Source organism: Chelonia mydas, chromosome 1 (genome assembly GCF_015237465.2).
Source record: "Chelonia mydas isolate rCheMyd1 chromosome 1, rCheMyd1.pri.v2, whole genome shotgun sequence".
Taxonomy (NCBI): Eukaryota; Metazoa; Chordata; order Testudines; family Cheloniidae; genus Chelonia; species Chelonia mydas.
In genome coordinates, this window is record NC_057849.1 from 129,629,311 (window position 1) to 129,650,342 (window position 21,032).

At 38.2% G+C, this 21,032-nt stretch overlaps 1 protein-coding gene across 10 annotated transcripts in view; it reads left to right on the top strand.

Annotated features, from left to right (window-relative positions):
• TBL1X (transducin beta like 1 X-linked) overlaps positions 1–21,032 on the top strand; it is a 300,606-nt gene that overhangs the window by 119,623 nt on the left and 159,951 nt on the right. For 9 of the 10 annotated variants that reach the window (XM_043537790.1, XM_043537791.1, XM_037899925.2 and 6 more), the window contains one exon: positions 1,754–1,827. The exons of the other annotated variant lie outside the window; for it this stretch is intronic. The gene's annotated coding sequence lies outside the window, so the exon portion shown is untranslated. The remainder of the gene's footprint in view (positions 1–1,753; positions 1,828–21,032) is intronic. 10 annotated transcript variants of the gene reach the window in all.

Genomic DNA, 21,032 nt, shown 5'->3' on the forward strand with positions numbered 1-21,032 from the left:
ATGGTCCCTTACAGCATGTGCTATCTACTTATATTAAACAATCTGTTCCACCTTTCATTTAGCTGTGATGTTTGGAGTATTTTTCCCAAGCCTGAAGAAGAGCTCTGTGTGGCTCATAAGCTTGTACCTGTCAGCGGCAGAAGTTAGTCCAATAAAAGATATTACCTCATCCACGTTGTCTCTTTAATTTCTGTAATAGACTTACATGTCAGGGAGCGGATATGGGGGACCATTAGGTTTCAGATCCCTTCCTGCACTGTAAGACAGGTGGTAATGGAAGAAGAGTCCTCCCTCATTCTTTCTGGAGCACTTGTGGTCCTAGGGTGGAAGTAACCTCTTTGTGCCCCTTTTCTCCATATTATACCAGGGTCAGAATTTGACCAGTCCACGGACAGTTGTATATTTGTCATGTTTTATTCAATAGGCCTTTGTGCAATTAGAATTTATATATGAAATACTGTAACCCTAATGGTGGTAAAAAATAATCTAATTTACTCTCCTCTCATCTTTTGCTGATTGCTCCTTATCCTAAAACTATTCTACAATTAATAATAATAATAAAAGAAATGGAAAATGTATCCTTTTGATGCAGTTACATTTTATAACGGGTAGTAAAGAATTGTTTTAGGAATGCTTAAATTGGGGCTTATATTGATGTGCATCTGCATTACGATACATTCTTTAATGACATATTTACTTGCTATTTTTTCCATAGGACTCCTGCCTTATTCAGTGCACAAGTTGGTTGCACAGGCAACCTTGACTCTGGGACTTCCTAGCTTTTAAGTGCTTGATTTTGTAACTTAAATAACTTTCTTTTAATGATCGGTGAATGGAGGGAGCTGAGGGTTGATGCTGCCATGCCTTTTGTATATTTCTTCTGGAAGAGCCTGGATAGACGGTGCGAAAGAAAATAAGACTGGAGAGAATATGGTTAAAATTTTATTTAACCGTTTTAAAAATTTTCGATGTATATTCAACTCGCCACTGTTTTGAATTTTCTTTAATTACTTTTATCATATAAATATAAGACATTAATTAAATAATTTCCCCCCTTCATTTCATGTATCATTTTTTCTACCATATTAACAGGGGAAATTCAGACTTACACGAACTTTGTTCTTTTTTTCCACTTGGCTATCAGCATTTGGACCTCTGTGCTCTGAATATAGTTCAAAGTAACATGATGGTTATTGCTTAGCGATAATAATTTCAACTGTTATGTCATACTGTCATAATTATCAATATTTTTTATTGGGCCCTACCTTAATTAAGTAAATAAAATCACAAAAACTCTCACGATATGTAAAAAGGTAATTCAATCTGTAGGATTTCCGCTTCAGGCAATAACAGTTTTAAGGTAAATTAAATCTGTGGCCAATAAAACCTTGATCGTGCCACTTTCAATTAATACCCCTTTTTTAAAAAAAGGATAAAGGATGCCTGTGTCATCAAACTTGCCTTTCAGTAGCCTGAATTTACACTAGTTTTCACTCAGAAAAAAATCTTTGATGTTCTGTTGATTCTACAGACAGAATGATTTGCAGAATTGGTCAAAGTGAGAGCAGTCTCCCTGCACAGAAAAGTCCATTTAGCCTTTTTCTGGTTGAGTAAATTGATGGGAGAGAATCCTGTTATCAGTCCAGATATCTAGCACTTTTAGTTGACGTTTTTGGGTCAAGGAGCATTAGGGTAAAGTCATGAACTCTTGAAGAAGACTTGTATGAACTTTCCTTTTTTTTGTCATTGACAGGTACCCAAGGATAGGAAACTGGCCTGAAGGGAAAATCTGGGGGAGACTGGGTATTTGGCTACATTTGCCCCTGAGTAAGTAAATGTTTAAATAATTAAAATACTGTCAGCTTTTTTTAGCTTTTCTGTGCCTGAAAAATAAATATTAACTGTACTGGCTTTAATCCCTGGAAACTATGCAGATGACTCAAGGTTTCTTGGAATAAAACAGGGCAAGAATATTTGGGCTTGCTTCTTTAAGAGCTTGTGTATTACCTTCGGTACTTCATAAAAGGCCTTGTTTTTTGTTTCTACCCTCAAAGCCTATATAAAGTTAAGCGAAGAAAAAGATTATAGCTAAAACATCTTCTGTTGTTCCTGGCCTTTTATTTTTGCTGATTTAGTTTTGTGAGAATAACTGCTGAGTGCAATGGAACTATCACTGACTTAAAGTTAAGCACACGCTTTGCTGGATTGGGGCCCGGTTGCATGGCACTTTGTAGGATCAGGGCCTTATAGAGGAAGGTTTGAGCACAGAAACAGTCAAGCACCAGAGAGCAGAAATAGGTAGAAAAGAGCACATGAGAGAGGACTCTGGATTCACATTCCCACCCCTGAGCAACGACCTAACCCTGCATGTAGACAGCGCTTTGTTAATGGGAGGGCTTCTCCCGTTGACATAGCTACCGCCTCTTGAGGAGGTGGATTAACTACACCAATGGAAGAAGCTCTCCCATTGGTGTAATAGTGTCTTTACTAAAGTGTCAAGTATCGGGGGTAGCCTGTATCCACAAAAACAACAAGGAACTGCTACAGCGATGCAGCTGCACCAGTGTATGTGAAGATAAGCCCTAAGTTGCAGACCGTTGTTGCTCTTTGCCATGTTAATTGAGGGAAAAGCTGCTGCAGAGTCAATTAAAAGAGTCATCATTAAATAATGCAAGGGTACTCCCTTCCATAACAGGACTGAAGGTGCTGGCAGTTTCTTAGGAAGTGAGAATCCAAGAACCAAACTTATGTTTCCCCTATGCCAGCCCCAAGACTTTTCATTTTACTGGATAAGGTGGTTCACAATAGATACTCCTTAAAATACAAACGGATCCCATGTAAACTGGGATAGTTTGAATGAGCAGATAAGCAAACTATAGCATTGACCACTTTTCCCCCTTTCTTGCCCAGTATGTATTCTTAATATAGAGGCAAAGGTCATTGAGTTTTCTGAAATGAATACCAAAATTGTAGCACTTCTCCACGCTGGGAATTTATCATTGCCATAAAAGTTATTTTTAGTTTGAGAAGGTTTATTGTTGTTTATGTAAGGCAAAGATTCTTGATTTCTACCTATGTTACATTTTAGAGAAACTGTCTCTTACAAAGTCCATTGCTTTCGGTTCATGTCTGACCTAGACAGATATTAGTGTGTTTGATTCAAAAACATTGCCATGGCTTAATCATATTCCTGTACTCAACGAATGAAAATAATAAGAAGTTGATAAATGTATGATAGCTGTGTGGGCAAGCGTATTTTAGCTTGGAGTGGTATTAACTGATTATTTCTTTATAGTGCAAGTATACATTTTTTTGCCTTTTTAATCACTTGTGGTATAAAGAGAGAATTAAACATGACACCTCTTATAACAAATCACTAAATTTCATAAGCTACAACACCATGTAAGATTTTAAACTCATTACACACCCACATGTACATAGCATAAGAATCTATTCTTATCTTTGTGAAATACAGTAAGACCCCCACTTAAGGTCATTTTTTGTTTTGTAACTCAAGTAATCTCACATTGTTTGTCATTTGCAGCTTTAAAACTCGGTGGTTGTTTTCATGTGAATTTGTTGTTCATGTTTAAGGGCTGATTCCTGCAAATGCATATGCCCAGGCACACCCCTGAACCAATGAATATCCAGGATCTACCCTAAAGACTCCCAGTATGCAGGTGTAAGGTTTTTTAAAGGGGAGAAATATCATATTGTTAAATAATAGTTTGCATATTTTAAAATCAAAATTAGTTTAACGTTTCTGTTTTCAATCTGATATAGACCGTTCAGAGATGTTTTCTTGTTTCTTTTAACTTTTATAGTAATACTCATCAAAAGTTTTCATTTATAAACCCTATGTTATCTGTCCTTCTCTTTGTACTTAGTCTGTTGCTATTGATAGTGATGACTGACAAGGTATTTCCTGGCCTTTAGTATCTTGGACTCTGTATAAATTCAAGCATTCATTTTAAGATTATTTTCTTCCTCTGCATTGTTCACTTTTTTTGGTCATTTTTAAGGGCAGCAACAAAGGTGGTCTCTCTGGAGTTATAGTTTAAAAGTTTCAATCGTTTACATGACAAAGAGGCTTGTTGGTGGAAAGGAAGGTTGTCATTCTGTGCTTTTCAAAGAACATGTAGTAGTATTTGTCCTGCACTGGAACAGAGATAAGTAGGTGTTTTGACTCTCTTCACTGGAACAGTAGGCCAGGAAGACCATATATGTACTTGGTTTGTATGAAAAAGGCAAAAAGTCCACCACGGAATTAGAAGATGAAGGCACTCTAGTTAAGTTATGTAGTTTATCCCCTTATTGGTACAGGATTCTTCCCTATAGTGATTTATCAAGTGCTTTATCCAGCCTGCTCATATATTTGCTACTCACTTGTGATCATTGTGAACCCATGCACTTCCTTTTAAAATTGAAAGTGAGTGCACTGAAGCCAGATTTTCCCTTTTTGGCAAATAAATGAAGGGTGACATTTTTTGTACATATGCTGTACCCAGCTGCTCCTGGTGGGAACGTTGTTCTGAATGAAAGCTGTAGTGTTCTGAGCTCTTTTGAAAATCTGGCCCTTAGTTTGCAACAACATAAAAATTCTTTGGTGCAACTTTGTGTGTGTGGTATTAAATTATACTGTAGTCCCTGAGAAATAATTTAAGATCAAAAGTAGCTAATAGGCAAAGATGAAACCAAGCAAAGCCTGTTGATGCTGTAGCATGTAGCATTTTAGCTGTGTTTAACAGCTAATTTCAGAGGGATTATTACTATTGTGAACTACAGTCAATGGTTTATGACAGTAATTTTTTCAGATACTGTGTTACTAGTGTTCAATGAGTATGATGGATAATCTTTCATTATCTGGGGACTTAGGGCTCTTTCTTTCTCATGGAGATGAATTAAGTATTTACAATTATATTTATATCAATTTATCTACAGAAATTCTTAATGAAACTGACATTTTATAAGTTATTTCTAGAAGGTTTTCTTCTCTTTTATATTATGAAGAAACTTGTTTCGTGGGGTGTTTTATGTGGATGGGGGTCAGGATAAGGGTTGACTCATTTGAAGTATAATTAACCCAAAACTTCATGAAAATGAAACAAATTAGTTTATTTAAACAGTTGCATCTATTGAAATTACTGCTTTTCAGGGAAGTAGAAGAACTGGATAGTTGCTAGGAAGACTACTTTTGATCTTCAGCGTACAATCCCTTATTCTAAAATGTTAATGAAATTAAATCTCCATTTTATTTCACAGTCTGAAGCAAAGTGTTACAGCCTTTCCTTGGAGTTTGGAAAACTATATCTCACTAAATTTGAAAGGCAGAAAAGTCCCTTGTTTGGCCTCAGCATTAAAATATATAGACATTGCTACTTTACGAGGCTGTAAATGAGAACTGATCACTAGTAGGGGACTTGCAGGTGGATGTTGGCTTTTAAAGAAGAATACATTATATTACAAGTTCCTTTAGAGGGTGACTGTTTGTTTTTAATGATTCTTGGAGAGTAGGAGGTGACATTATGATGATATAGTTCAATATTTGTCTAGGTTCTTTTTTGAGAGCCTAACTCCTTTTAAACATACTATCGCCATATGAATTCCCACATATTGTTCACCTATCACACAGGAAAAAATGGCTTTATTTAGAGCAGGTGCAGTTTTCACACTAACCATCAATAGAAATGCAAATGCAGTTAATGTGCAGTACACATGAACAGCAAATACTGTTACACTGTTGTCTCTCCAAATGTTGAGAGGTATTGGAGGAAATGAAGGGGGAGACGGTTATGTGGAGGATGCTCTGTGATGTGAATGAACATTTCTGCATCTTCTTTAGGTGGATGAAAAAAGACTCATTACCGACCTGACTTATTTTGTTTGGTTAATCTCTGATATTTAGAAAGCATCTTTACTGATCCTTTTTGCAAACCATCTCATGCAATAACTGGCAAAACAGAAGCAATTAGTGGTGTAGTCTCAAAGGGAATCTCAAACTTCACTTTAAGTGCAATGATTAAATCCTTTAAAATGGTAACCAATGCTGCCAAAAACTACTGTAATTGGTCACTAATGTATTTTGTTGTACTAGTCAATAGCTACTAGATTTTAGGCACATAATTAGCACCGTACATACTTCTGGTCAGTAAAATTGAAAATCTTAATATAACCATGGCTAAAGCAGGCAGAAAAGGAACACAGAACTGGAAAACTGAAATGGTGTTTTGTTGATAGTACCTAAGTAGAACTGTACGCTTCAATAAAACAAGTGTCCTACTGTGCTGGAATACAAATGGCCTGTCTGTGGCAGGATACAGGGAAGACATTTGGCAGAGAGGGATTTGAGAGCTTCTGGCATTATGTAATTGAATTGGCCATTTCTTTAAAGATACAGCAAATTGTTTGTTGCAGCGTTCATCATCAAAAGGAAGGTCAGACAGCTTGCCAAACATATGATATTCGTAATAAAAAATAAAACAGTGACTCAGACTTAAACACAAATCATTTATTATATTTGTAAAAGCTGTAGAAATGAATACGATTTTTTTGGGGGGGGAGTTGATGCATCAGAAATCTAAGTAAGATTGTAATTTGAGAGGGGGAGAGAGTATTAGTCAGTGAAAACAGACCCCAAGGAATTTAGGTAGCTTTCAACATAGGGATCCCCTAACTTGCAGACACTGTATGTGATGCTGCTTAGTGTCAGTTTTAAAATGCTGTACAGAAGGTAATCACAAATGTTTTTCTATTGAAAAAACCAACACCTAAAAGATGGGAAAGGGACTTAAAAAACCCAGTTCCCTTTTTAACAAAGCATTGCTGCTTCTTGTTAAAATTGGCTATAGTGTGACAGAGCCAAATGCTGCAACAAGCTGCAGCATATTTGAAATCTATGAAATGTTCAATATCAGTACGTTGGGAAAACCCTCTCAGGTCACATCCAGAACAGTGAACATAAACTGTATTGTGACGGGAGCTTTGGGCCACACAGCGTGCCTCAGAAATGCGGAGCGGTTAGCTTTTAGATCCTAATGCGTTCAGGAGACCAGCATTTTGATTTCTTGCACCATTGATAGGGTTGGAAATTGGAACCAAAATAATTAGATTGGATATACAGATCCTAACAAGCCAGGCTATGAAGTCAGGGGAGGGAGCTATGCTTTGAATTCTAAAGCATATCTTGCTCCTTTTATTATTAATTTTGATGATAAGGTGAAGGAGGGGAGGTAAACTAGAACATAGATGGCTATTGTTAACATTCAAGCCATATAAATTAAATTATAGAACATTTCTTCATGTTAAAAGCTGTACGAGAGCTGCTATATTAAAATAATAAAATACATAATTTTAATTATTCAACAGAATATATAGAAGTGTGTATTTGGGGCGGTGGTGGTAAATATTTGCTTAAAATATGCACATCTTATAGAAATAGGGATGGAAAATACCTACTAGATTACCCACTCCACTCCTCTCTGCCAGTGCAGGATTGTTCCTTACAGTACGCTTTCTAATATTTTGTCCAGGAGTGGCACTCCTCTGTTCCCGTTAGGATATTATTCCACAGGACAGTAGACCTGTCTGTCCAGAAAGCCTTTCCAGATATTCAGTGAAGATCTGCCATTTCTTAATTTTATTCTATTACTCCTACTTGCATTTTCATGTATGAAAAATTATTTGTCTTCCTCCTTGGTGGGTGTACCCTCAGATACTTGTAAACAGTTATCATGTTCTTTTCCCTCCCTTAGTTGTCACTTAGCCAAACTATACATATTTAGCTCTTGTAATCTTTTCTCATAAGATAAAAAGAAAAGGAGTACTTGTGGCACCTTAGAGACTAACACATTTATTTGAGAATAAGCTTTCGTGAGCTACAGCTCACTTCATCGGATGCATTGTTAGTCTCTTAGGTACCACAAGTCCTCCTTTTCTTTTTACGGATACAGACTAACTCGGCTGCTACTCTGAAACCTCATAAGATAGTTCCTCTAGCTCCCATACCAGGTCCCATTTTCCTCTAGCTCCCATTTTGTTGCCAGTCACAGAACTTCCTCCAACTTGCCAATGTTTTTCTGATAATAGGTACAAAATTTTAGGTCTGATCATGCTATAGACATATATAAATACAAAAGTGACTATTACTTTCTCGCCCATGATGTGATTTCTTTGTGTATGCCGCCCAGAAAATGAATTTGCTTTTTTTCTGTTGCCAAATTCTACTGCAAGCTCCAGTATAGTTTGCTGTCCATAATCTCTTCTATTTCTCTGCCAAATTTCTCCCTTCCATTCAGTATGTCGAGAATTATTTTTGTTCCAAATGTGTAGTACCTTTCATTTTTCAAAATCAAATCTCATTTATTTTTTGTACATTTTTATCTTTCTAGATCCCTGTGCATTATTTTTCTGTCCTCACTTGTATTTGTGACTTCCAGTTTAGTATGATCTACAGATTTTATTAACATGCTGTTACTAACCAGCAAGTGACCTATGCCCCATGCTGCAGAGGAAGGCAATTCCTCCGCCCCCAATCTAACGTGGGAGGAAATTCCTTCCCAATCCCAAATATGGAGATCAATTAGACTCTCAGCATGTGGACAAGACCCACTGGCCAGATACCTGGGAAAGAATTTTCTGTAGTAACTCAGAGCCCTCCCCTTCCAGTGTGCCATCTGTGACCTCTGGAGATCTTTGCTAATAGGAGATGGGCCACATGCCATTGTACACAACCTCATCATACCATCCCCTCCATAAACTTACCAAGCTCAGTCTTGAAACAAGTTAGGGTTTTTGCACCCACTGCTCCCCTTGGAAGGCTGCTCCAGAATGTTACTCCTCTGTGATAGCCAGCCTAGGCACCTACCCATAACCTCAGCTTCAGACAGCATTTATATTTTCAAACAAGATATCATGTATAATATGCTACATTTTAATAATGCTTAAATATTTGGTTGTGAAATTATCTTTAAGGTATTTTTAGGGTAGCTAGGATTTCTCAAAAGCCTGATCATATTCTGGTCCCCAAACATTGAGGACCAGATTTTCAAAGAAGAGTTCAGCAGCCCACAGCTGCATTTGCTGACAATGGAAGCAGCTGGATGTTAAGCTTTTTTGAAAGTGGTCCTAAGCTTATTACTAGATATTAGCAAAATATTTTTACAGTAATTAAATATGCTAAATGCTTATATTTCTGTTGTTTATTATTTTTATTGTGGTAGTGCCTGGGGGCCCTAGTCGTGCAGCATGACCCCGCAGTGCTGGGCGCTGTACAAACACAGGACTAAAAGATGGTCCCTGTCCCAAAGACCTTCCAATCTAAGTATAAGACAAGAGACAACAGATGGGTTACAGACAAATGGATAATACTAGGAAATAATGAGACCAATAATTGGTCAGCATGATAGGCAATGATCTCAGCACACCAGTAGTCTAATAGTTATCAATGTTTTGTAGGCATCATGGAAAAGGAGAGTTTTAAGAAGGATTTTAAAGGAGGATAATGAGCCGGTTTTATAAATATTTATGGGGAGCTTCTCCCAAGCATAAGGGGCAGCATGAGAGAAAGCATGAAGGTGCTTGTTTAAAAACTTACGTGGGTGATTGGAGACTGGCATCACTGGCCAATCAAAGGTGAGTCAACATCTTGATAGTGTTATGTGATAAATTAGGGGCTAGGCCATAACAGGTCTTGGCTTTGAAGGCAAGTAGATTGTTTTATTTGACAGAGGAGGAGGAGCCAGCAGACGGATGTAAGGAGTGGGGTAACATGGTCAAAGAGAGGGGCTAGGAGAGTGGTATTCTTAATGTATATAAGCAAGGGAAGATTGTGTTTATCAAGGCCGGAGAGAATGATGTTTCAGTAATCGAGATTTGAGATTGCGAGCTTGGTCGAGAGTTTTAGTTGTGTGAATGGATAAGAAAGGCCATATCTTAGACGTTTATGGAAAAAGAATTGGCAAGGTTTAGACATAACCTGGATGTGAGGACCTAGAGAAAGGTCAGAGTTGAAGATGACAGCCATTTTATGAGCCTGAATGACAGAATGGTGGTGTTGTCCACAATGATTGAGAGAGGGCTTATGGGGATGGAGATTAAGTGTTCTGTTTTGGCCATGTTTATCTTGAGCCAAAGCCTAGACAGCCGTGAGGAAATGTCAGTAAGGTGACCAGACAGCAAATGTGAAAAATCAGGACAGGGGATGGGGGGTAATAGGAGCCTATATAAGAAAAAGACCCAAAAATCGGGACTGTCCCTGTAAAATCGGGACATCTGGTCACCCTAGATGTCAGAGACTGGCTGAAATTTTAGTTTGTGCAGGGGAAGATGGGTCTGGAGTAGAGAAGTAGATATGTGAGTTATTAGCATAGAAATAGTAGTTAAATTTGTTTTTGCAGATGAGATTACCCAGAGATCAGAGATAGAGGGAGAAGAGAAGGGGACCAATGGCAGAGCCCTGTGAAACCCCGATAAAAAGTTGGAAGGCAGATGAGGAGAGTCGTCCAAAAGGCACACTGAAGGAGCAACCTCCAACTCAAATGACTTCGCATCAGTTATGATGAATTATCATAGAAGATTAGGGTTGGAAGAGACCTCAAGAGGTCATCTAGTCCAATCCCCTGCTCAAAGCAGGACCAACCCCAACTAAATTATAAAGATAATAGCAGAATGGCATTCCTCTATCCTGGTATTTTCAGCCCCATTATAGTTTAAGGGTGGCCGTCAAGCAAATAAAAAATTAATTTAGCGATTACAAAAATGAACTGCATAATTAATTGCACTATTAAACAATAATAGAATACCATTTATTTAAATATTTTGGATGTTTTCTACATTTTCAAATATATTGATTTCAGTTACAACACAGAATACAAAGTGTACAGTGCTCATTTTATATTTATTTTTGATTACAAGTATTTGCACTGAAAACCCCTCAGAAGAAAAAGTATTTTTCAGTTCACCTAATACAAGTATGGTAGTGCAATCTCTTTAATGTGAAATTTGAACTTACAAATGTAGAATTATTTACAAAAAAATCTTCATTCAAAAATAAAAAAATGTAAAAATTTTAGAGCCTGCAAGTCCACTCAGTCCTACTCCTTGTTCAGGAAATTGCTCAGACAAACGAGTTTACATTTTCAGCAGATAATGCTGCCTGCTTCTTGTTTACAGTGACACCTGAAAGTGAGAACAGGCGTTCTCACGGCACTGTTGTAGCTGGTGTGGCAAGATATTTATGTGCCAGATGCACTATATCCCTTCATGCTTCAACCACCATTACAGGAGACATGCGCCCATGCTGATGACTGGTTCTTCTCGATAACAATCGAAAGCTGTGCGGACCGACACATGTTCACTTTCATTATCTGAGTCAGATGCCACCCAGCGGAAGGTTGATTTTATTTGTTGGTGGTTCGGGTTCTGTAGTTTCCACATCAGAGTGTTGCTCTTCTAAGACTTCTGAAAACATGCTCCACACTAACCCTCCCAGATTTTGGAGGAACTTCAGATTCTTAAACCTTGGGTCGAGTGTTGTAGCTATCTTTAGAAATCAAACATTGGTACCTTCTTTGCGTTTTGTGAAATCTGCAGTGAAAATGTTCTTAAAATGAACAACATCTGCTGGGTCATCCTCCAAGACTGCTATAACATGAAATATATGGCAGAATGTGGGTAAAACAGAGCAGGGGACATACAATTCTCCCCCAAGGAGTGCAGTCACAAATTTAATTAACGCATTATTTTTTTAAGGAGCGTCCTCAGCATGGAAGCATGTCCTCTGGAGTGGTGGCCGAAGCATGAATGTTGGGCATTCATGAATGGGCATACGTATATTTAGCATATTTCGCACGTAAATACCTTGCAATGCCGGCTACAATAGTGCCATGCAAATGCCTGTTCTCACTTTCTTTTGACATTGTAAATAAGAAGAGGGCAGCATTATCTTCTGTAAATGTAAACAAACTTGTTTGTCTTAGCAATTGGCTGAACAAGAAGTAGGACTGAGTGGACTTGTAGGCTCTGAAGTTTTACATTGTTTTGTTTTTAAGTGCAGTTATGTAACAACAACAAAAAATCTACATTTGTAAGTTGCAATTTCATGACAAAGAGATTGCACTATTGAATTGAAAAATATTTGTATGAGGTGAATTGAAAAATACTGTTTCTTTTGTTTTTACAGTGCAAATATTTGTAATAAAAATAATATACACTTTGATTTCAATTACAACACAGAATACAATATATATGAAAATGTAGAAAAACATCCAAAATATTCAAAAAATTTCTATTGGTATTCTGTTGTTTAACAGTGTGATTAAAATTGTGATTAATTTTTTAAAAAGTGATTAATTTTTTTGAGTTACTCGTATGAATTAACTGCGATTAATCGACAGCCCTAGTTAAAAGCCCTGAAAGCGTGCTTTTTTCCAGCCTTCGTTACTAATTTTGTTTGTCTTTATGTCATTTGTGCATAATAAAGGTACAGTCAAGGTCATGGTGGATAACCACCTGAACCATACGCTCCCAGTGCCAAGCTGTGGCTAAAAGAGGTAATACAATCTTTGGTTCTATAAACAGGGACTATTGAGTAAGGAGTAGGGAGGTAGTATTGACCGTGTATATAGCACTGGTGATTTTACTGCTAGAATACTGTATCAGGTGTGGTATCCATACTTTAACAGGGATTTTTTTTTTTTAAATTTAAAAAAATTGGAAAGTATTCAGAATATAGTTCAAGAAGGAACTATTCTGGAGAACCTGTCTTTGAGTGAATGACCAATGAAGCTCAATCTAATTACCTTATCAAAGAGAAGATTGTGATCAACTCACCTTTCAATCTGTGGATACCTATGTTAGTATTTCTGACAGTAGAGGGTTATTTAATCTTGAAGGCAAAGATATAACAAGATCTCATGGCTGGAAATTGAAGTTAGACAAATTCAGACTGGAAATGAAGGGCAAATTTTTCCACTGAGGTTAATTAACTATTGGAACAATTATTCTAGGAATGTGATGGTTTCTCCATCACTTTAAGCCTTTAGATCAAGTTTTGATATTTTTCTAAAAGTTATACTTTGTTCAACCAGAAGCTATGGGCTAAATGCAGGAACCACTGGGTGGAATTCTATGGCCTGTGTTATGCAGGAGGTCAGATTACAATGGTCCCTTCTGGCCTTAAAATATGCAAAGGTCTCTGATTCAGGGTAGATGTATTTGTATAAGTATATATTCTTGAGCTGGGGCGATAGCTTATTTTGGTAACAGGATATGTGAGAACTACAGTGTTGTAAGTACTATATGTAAGTTGAGAACCAAGTTTGGTAACATGGCAGGGAATGTTGCAGAGCTACCTCTTGGAACGCAGGATTTATCAAGTGCTTCTCTTGAAGCATCCCATGGCAGATATGACATTTTAATATGTCTTGTTAGGTGAGAGTCCCCCCCCTTAATATATGCCCATGTGAATAACTATTTGAATGCTTGGTGCTATTTCTTTATAGAGAGAATTTGGAAATACAAACCAAACAAACTACATTTTATTGTTTCCAGAATTACAGAATTGTTCTCTCAGTCTTTATTTACTGTGGAAGTTGTCTGGTAATGTTGCAGACACTTCTAATACAACGTTTAATTAATGCTACTGCTTTTAAAAAAAAATCCTTTGGCGCTTGACGGGAGGAGAGAGTGAAAAAATTTGAGGGTTTTTTAGATGGAGAATCTATTGAATATGAACCTATTCAAGTTTACAAAAGAGATCAGATTAAATACCTCTCAGATGTTCTACAAGGTCTATCTGAGAAGACACACAGCACTTGATTTCTCATGTTTTAACAGCTCCATTCAGAAATGTGGACATTGCTTAGCTTTGGACAATGTCGTTGTGTTTTTTAGATGAGTGATTAACCAGGCAATGTTGGCGTAAGTAGTATTTTCTATACCTGTTTTGCAGTTAAAGGTACAGTGGATTCCATTAAAAAGTAAACATTTGCCATGGCAAGGTATAAATACCTCACTGCAGTATGCATTCTAAATATAGGAATTCATCGCATCAATACCACAGGATGTCATTCGTTTTAATGACATCTCTATTTAGCTTAATCTTTTTTTAAAAAAATGCCACAGATAAACAGGAAGTGCAACATGGCTGACTTGATTTTTGTTGCAACTGAGAGCAAATTTGGCTAATCATATAGACGTTGTCAGAAAGGTTTGTCCACTTCATCTTATTATCCCTGAGTATAGACAGAATCCCAGGCCACGTGTATAGTATTTTTGTTGAGTAATCTCCAAAACTGATGATGATTAATGACCACTCCATGCCTATTAGTTCTTTATGATCAGGTTGGTGTACAATAGATTAGACTTTGCCTTTTGCCATATGATCATTCGGTTCCTATTTTGTCCATAAATACTGTATATAAACTTTTTTTGTTGGCATAAAGACATAGGCTATTCTCTTCTATGGTCAAAACCAAAAAAGAAAAGAACCTATTGGTCTGTCTCATATCTGGGCTCAGAAACATGTCTGACAAACCCATCTCATGTGACAATGTGTGGTCATGTAGATTGATTGTTTCTTTGCAGCTTAGCATCATGGCCCATTGTGTTTGCCCTGATGTGCACAAACTCAACAGGAAAGAGAAGATGTGCACATTCTGTTTTTGTTTGTTTGTTTGAAAGTTGGATGAGAGCCTCCCATTTAGAACTAAATTTGACTAATGGATGTTAAGAACATGTTGGCTTTGTATGATTTAATTAAAAGACTCTTAATTCCTCAGATAGGGGAAACATTTCTGGAATCTGATCCATTGTCATAGCAACCTGTTGCTTCTCTGTACTTTCTTCAGTGAAAATTTTAGGACAGCATTGTGCTTTAAAGATTTAATTCTGAAATTAGACAGCACCACCTCTTATACAAAGATTCGGGGGACGAATTTAAAACGATTTATGTGTTGGTTAGTGCTAAAATTGCTAGCTTCTCTCCACAAGGGGAAAAATTCTCTTTTTTTCCCCTTCCTGTGCCCCTCCCCAAGAATACAAAACAATATAAAAATATAGGTGTGGAAAGGCATGAAAATGTGTTTCACGTATTTTTCTTCTGTCTTGGAACAATGGCTGCTGACAGCAGAAGGCTTGCTTGCTTGTTAAAATTAGATTTGAATCATCAGTGTAATAGCTGTAGGAAATTGTACTATGGATGGATGCCAAGAAGTCTATTGACGTCTGCTCCATCCTTTGAGTAAGTATGGGGTGATCTCTGACCATAGCTGGCTTTCTTAATTGAGGGAGCTTCTACTCTCTCTGACAGAATGTGGGTGTTGGTTTAAGACTCCTTAAACCAAGATGTTTTGTACATGAACAAAGGGAATTTAGTGGAGCTCCAAGGAGAAACACACAGCATAAGTTTTCAAATACACAAGTGGGTACTATCAGTCCAGGCTGCCTGATAGAAGGTAGCTTTACTGTCAGTTCCTATTTCATATTAACTGGGCCTAAATCCAAGAACTCTTTCCCCTCTCCTGATATAGGCTACAACAGGGGTTCTTGCTTGCTTGCTTTCTTAGCCAGTCAAAGGTCAATGCCCTTTCCAAAGCTGCTTTGAAGTCAGCATCATTTTGGCTTTCTCTTCTTCTGTTTCCAAGCTGTTTTTTGATGGCCCAGCATCCACTTGTTTCCTAACTGTAGTTATTATCCCTGCCTTTGCAGTAATCCAATCTGGAGATGACAATTACGTCTCCATGGGGCTTCACCTTAAGATCACTCAGAGAAACTCCAGCTGGTGCAGAATGCAGCTTCTCATTTAAGGGGTGTTTCTTACAGGGAGCACGTGACATCTGTGCTCCATAGTGGCTTCCATTTCATTTCTGGTGCAATCTAAGGTGTTGTTTTTAACCTACTGCCCTAAACGGTTTGGTTCCTGATTACTTCGGAGACTACTTTGTGTGACACAGTGGTAACTGATATCAGCTGAGGTGCTCAGGCTACCAGTCCCCTAGTTTACATTGGTGGGGAACTGAGGCAAGGCTTTGTCAATGAGAGGCCCCTTCCTTTGGAAATAATTTACCTTGTTGGTGTATCAGAGCTAGAATTTGCTGACCTTCAGGTCACACTGCAAAGTTTTGCTGTTCTCTATTCCTGGGTTGGAGGGCAAAGTGGAAGAGAAGGAGTGGTGGAAAGCTTTAATTGAAGGATTTTTCTTAAGGGAAGGATTTTAATTTAAATATTAGTCTAACTGTATAGTGATTTCTTAATAAATGTTGTGTGTGCAACAAGAGGGGACATTTTAAATAAGTCTAAACAAATAAATAGCTAATGGTCATTCCACACTGATAACCTGGGCTTGTGTCTACTCCACTTAACTGTGTATTACCGGTTCCCATCTCCTTTGGAATTGGTAAAGTCTGCATAAAGTTTCTGGATTTTTTTTAAGTGTTTTATTTTACTGAGGCTTAAGGAGTTCCACACATGGATTTATTAATTGTTGGCAGATAGGGGGGACAGGATCACCCCAAGTGGCTCAGCAAAGACTGGTACAGCAAGCCTGGTATTATCCAATTGGGCCTGACAAATGTACCACTTGAGTGTGAGGATCTTAACCTAGTGTAATATAACTGTATAGGAAGGAGTAGCTTCCAGAAGAGTTTCTGCTGAAGTGTATCCACCATAGTATCATTTGGATTGGAAAAGATATACCATGGATCATCTAATCTGTCCCCTTTCTTCATGGCAGGATTGATCTAACTATCCCTAAATCATTCCTGGCAGGCTTTAGGTACCCAACATGATGGTGTTTCTATCACTTCCCTTGGTAGCTTGTTCTGTTGTCTAACTGTTCTTACAACGTGTTTCCTAATAGATAACCCAAATTTTCTTCTCTGTACTGAGCCCATTATTTCTTGTTCCATCTTTGCTGATTAATGTATCTAATTGGCCCCTGTGGCATATTTGTAGACAGTTGGGTTTCCCCTTATTCTTTTATTTAGCCAAAACATGCTCTGTTCTCTCAAATTTCCCTTTTCCTTACTTCCCAAAGCTTAGTCATTTGTGTTGCTTTCCTTTTAAATTTCTCCCATTTGTCTGAGCTTGTCTCTTTTTTTAAAAAGTGGATTGTCTAAATTTGAAGATAGTATTTTTAAGACCTAACTCTGTACATCATAATTTGACGCATAGTATGTTGCTAGATAGCATATATTCTTAATCATGCTATTCAGCCAATAATCTTCAAACATATTTCATGTCATGTGGGTGTCTGCCATCTGTTACTTTATGCCATTAAATTTCAACCAGATTTCCTATTTTCCCCTCAACATACTGTGCTGAAAAATAACTTCCTTATCTTTCCATTTATTGATCTCACAGTTTAGTCTTAATTACACACCTAATCAGATTATGGTCACTCTTTCTATTTCTCACTACATCCTGTTTTCCATTTTAACCAAAACAAATTCAAGAATTGCTCTGGGCTTACGTATCTGGGGCCTGATTCTCCGCGACCTTGCACAGTCATTTATACCTGTTCAAAACCAGTATAAAGTGGTGTTAAAACACTCCAGAATCAGCATTTTATACTCACTCTTGGCACTTGTAAATGACTATACAAAATACAAAGCAATAGAGACTCAGGTGCCCTATTTAAATATTAGGTATAGAATACATTTTATGATCATGTAGGGGCTGATTCTGTATTACTTATACAGGCAGTGGAAGGATACCAGGCCAGATGAAATGATCATAGTGGTTCCTTGTGGCATTACAATCTATCAGAATCAGGATCTTTGTGAATTACCACTCTATTTTCACAAACATTTCTGATTTCTCTTATATCTAACACTTTGGATAGGTGGCCTATAGAGATTTTCCCTTCTTTTTTGCCAGATCTTAAAACGACTACCCTAACCAACATCTGACAGATCATCAGAGCCCAATTTTGTTGTTATTATCTTAACAGCTCTCTGAATGCCTTTGTTTTTGTTAGTGTAGCAACCTAAGAAGAGTTTATAAATATATAAATATAAATAAAGTTTTCTCACCTTCTAAAATAATCTTTAATTATTTATTCCCTGTAACTGCAGGATGAAAACTAAGCTGATTAACTCCAGGTTTCCATTGCTAATGAACTTGGCCAACAAGTGATATCTGTTCATGTACCATAAGAAATAGACAGTATGGTACTATTATTGTGGAACGTTTGTTTTTGCTTACAAACACATATGTTTATATATGCCAGTTAGATGCAGTCTTAGTTAACTCAGAATATTTGAGTCAGAATCCTGATTTTATATTCAGTGGCAGCATTAATACCCCATGAGGTTCATGGGACTTTATCCCTCTCTTAGAGTTATTTTTTCTGAACCTGCAGACTCTGGAAGACAGCACTGCATATATTAACTCTTCCAAATGCAAATTGAAGATAAACTTCCCAAACATAAGATAACAATTTTTTAAATGCAAGCTCAGACTTCAGAGCACAGTTCTACAGTGGGGGTGGATTCTGAGGCAGCTGAATCATGGAATTAGTACACCCAATTTTCCATAATATTTAGTCTTCATGATGGTGAGGCTTTTTTCTTGCAAAGCCTCATTGCATTTTACCCTAGCTAAACTGTCCTGGTGAAATCTCAGCAAAGAGCATGTACTTTCAAACACCTTAAAAATGTCACCCTTTTATTACCATATCTGCTCTGCCCTATTTTTGTTTTTGTTTTAACCCTTAATGGTGAATTGCAAATAATAGTCTAGAATTAAATATTTTAGAGCACTAAGCTGTATTATCAGTATAGGAAGGGGTGTCAGTATTAATTCTTGAACACTAAATTCTCTTTCTACTGTGTGGGGGAGGGGGAAGGTTTGCATTGAAATAACTGCTATTGTGAGAGGGGGCACTTGTCCTCTCTGCCTGTTGCATATCCTCAAATGGCTGATCTGCTGTGACCTGGATATCACAAAATTGTTATCTTTACTTTACATCGTTACTTTGTCTCCTTCACTGCACTGTTGTTGATAGTACAATGTATGCAGATTTATCTCAATTCAGTTTATTATGCTGAATAAAAAAACGTTTTGGCTCCAGCAATATGTCAGAGGAAAGACACCCTACAACAAACTACCAGTAAGGATCTCTTCTTAATCTTATTTCCTGATTCCTCACACCTGCTTACAAGACCTCAAGTTCCTGCTAGTATAACAGGTTCTGACTAGAGCTGTGCTGAACTTTCACCACAAAATCTGAACCCTCAAAAAAGATGGTGGGTTTCAATTTTTGTGTGAACCTTTGTTTTGGTGACCTTTGATGAAGCTTGGGCCAAGACCAGCCCCTGCTTCTGTACACAGTTCCCAGCAGGCTCAAGTTCCACGCTTACCTCATAGTATCTTCCGAAGAGAGGACCTTTGTCTTTCTATCCACCGAAACCACTAACATCTTCAGGAGCACCTTGGCTGGTCTGCTCCATTTTTAGCTCCCTGGGGGCATGGAGAGGCAGACTACAGTTCCATTTTATCCAGTCTGGTTTGGTTTGTTTGAAGGGGCCAGTTAGTAGACCTACTTTCCCCTTCCTCAGAATTTGGGTAATGTATTTTGCAGAAGAACCTGGGAATTTCCTGCTCGGTGGCACTACTGCTAGTTCTTGAAACCTTGCTCTGATCCTGAGATATCCTAGAATACAATATAGTGTATTGGGGAAAACCCCACTGAAGTGGGGGCATCTCAGTCTGAGCAAGGTTTAAAGGAAAAGCAGAAGCATCCAGCATGGATTTCCTGGTTCCCTCTGTGGAATAATTAGGGGGTCAAGCAGGCTGTTTGCCAGGGCCTAGAACAGGGATCGACAACCTTTGGCACACGGCCTGTCAGGGAAATCCGCTGGCGGTCTGGGACAGTTTGTTTACCTGCAGCGTCCGCAGCTTTGGCTGATCGCAGCTCCCACTGGCTGTGGTTCACCATTCCAGGCCAATGGGGGCTGTGGGATGCGTCGGTCAGCACATCCCTCGGCCTGTGCCGCTTCTCACAGCCCCCATTGGCCTGGGACGGCGAACCACGGCCAGTTGGAGCTGCGATCGGCCGAACCTGCAAACACTGCGGTAAACAAACCATCCTGGCCCATCAGCGGATTTCCCTGACAGGCTGCGTGCCAAAGGTTGCTGATTCCTGGCCTAGAAGATGGTTTGGGGAAAACTGGGTTGCTGGTTGGTCACCAAAGAAGTAGAATGGGGAACTGTGCCCAGGTGGCTGCCCATTAAACATTGAGCAAGAAGCACTATGGAAAGGCACAATTCCTCTCCCAAAATCAACTTGATGCAAAGGTGAGTTGGGCCATATGAGGTGCGAGTTTTATTATTACACATGGGTATCCCCAGCAGCTGTTATGCATTCCTATCATTCTTCCTGGCAACACTGAAAGCATTTTTTGTTTGTATCTAAACTTCCAGTCTGATTTGTGTGTTGCATAGATTGCAGGTGTGGGAGTAAGGACTGTTTTTTTCCTTCTCTCTTTCTCCTGTCTCTTCTGAATATGATTTAGGGAATGCTGCCTTATCCTTAGTTATATATTTAGTTAGTGGGTTATGCTACCCCAAGGCCATAGTGAACTATCCTGATATGCTGGGTGTAACTCTCTATGGCTCTGATCCTGCAAAAGGGATCCTCATGGGTGAAAGGGTCAGAGCAGATGACATCTTTACAGTATCTTGCACTCAAAGATAATAACACATTTATTTTTATACCTCATGTAAGTACATCATTTTGCATGAATAACACCTAGTGTAAGCTGCTTAGATCAATAATACCTCATAAACTGTAACAGCCACAACAAAAATCTAAAAGGGAAATGGCAATGAAACATGAAGTAAAGGTTGCTAATTTAGCTGCAACAAACAGGAACTGCCAGTAGTCCAATTAAACTCCATAATTTGACAAATAGAATGTGCAGTCTTAAATTTAGTTTCTACAAATTTAATATTGTTATAATGGACTCTGGTGCAGCACAGAGCAGTAACAGTAAAATGTGCCCCCCCCCCCCCCCCCCCCCCCCCGGGTGAAA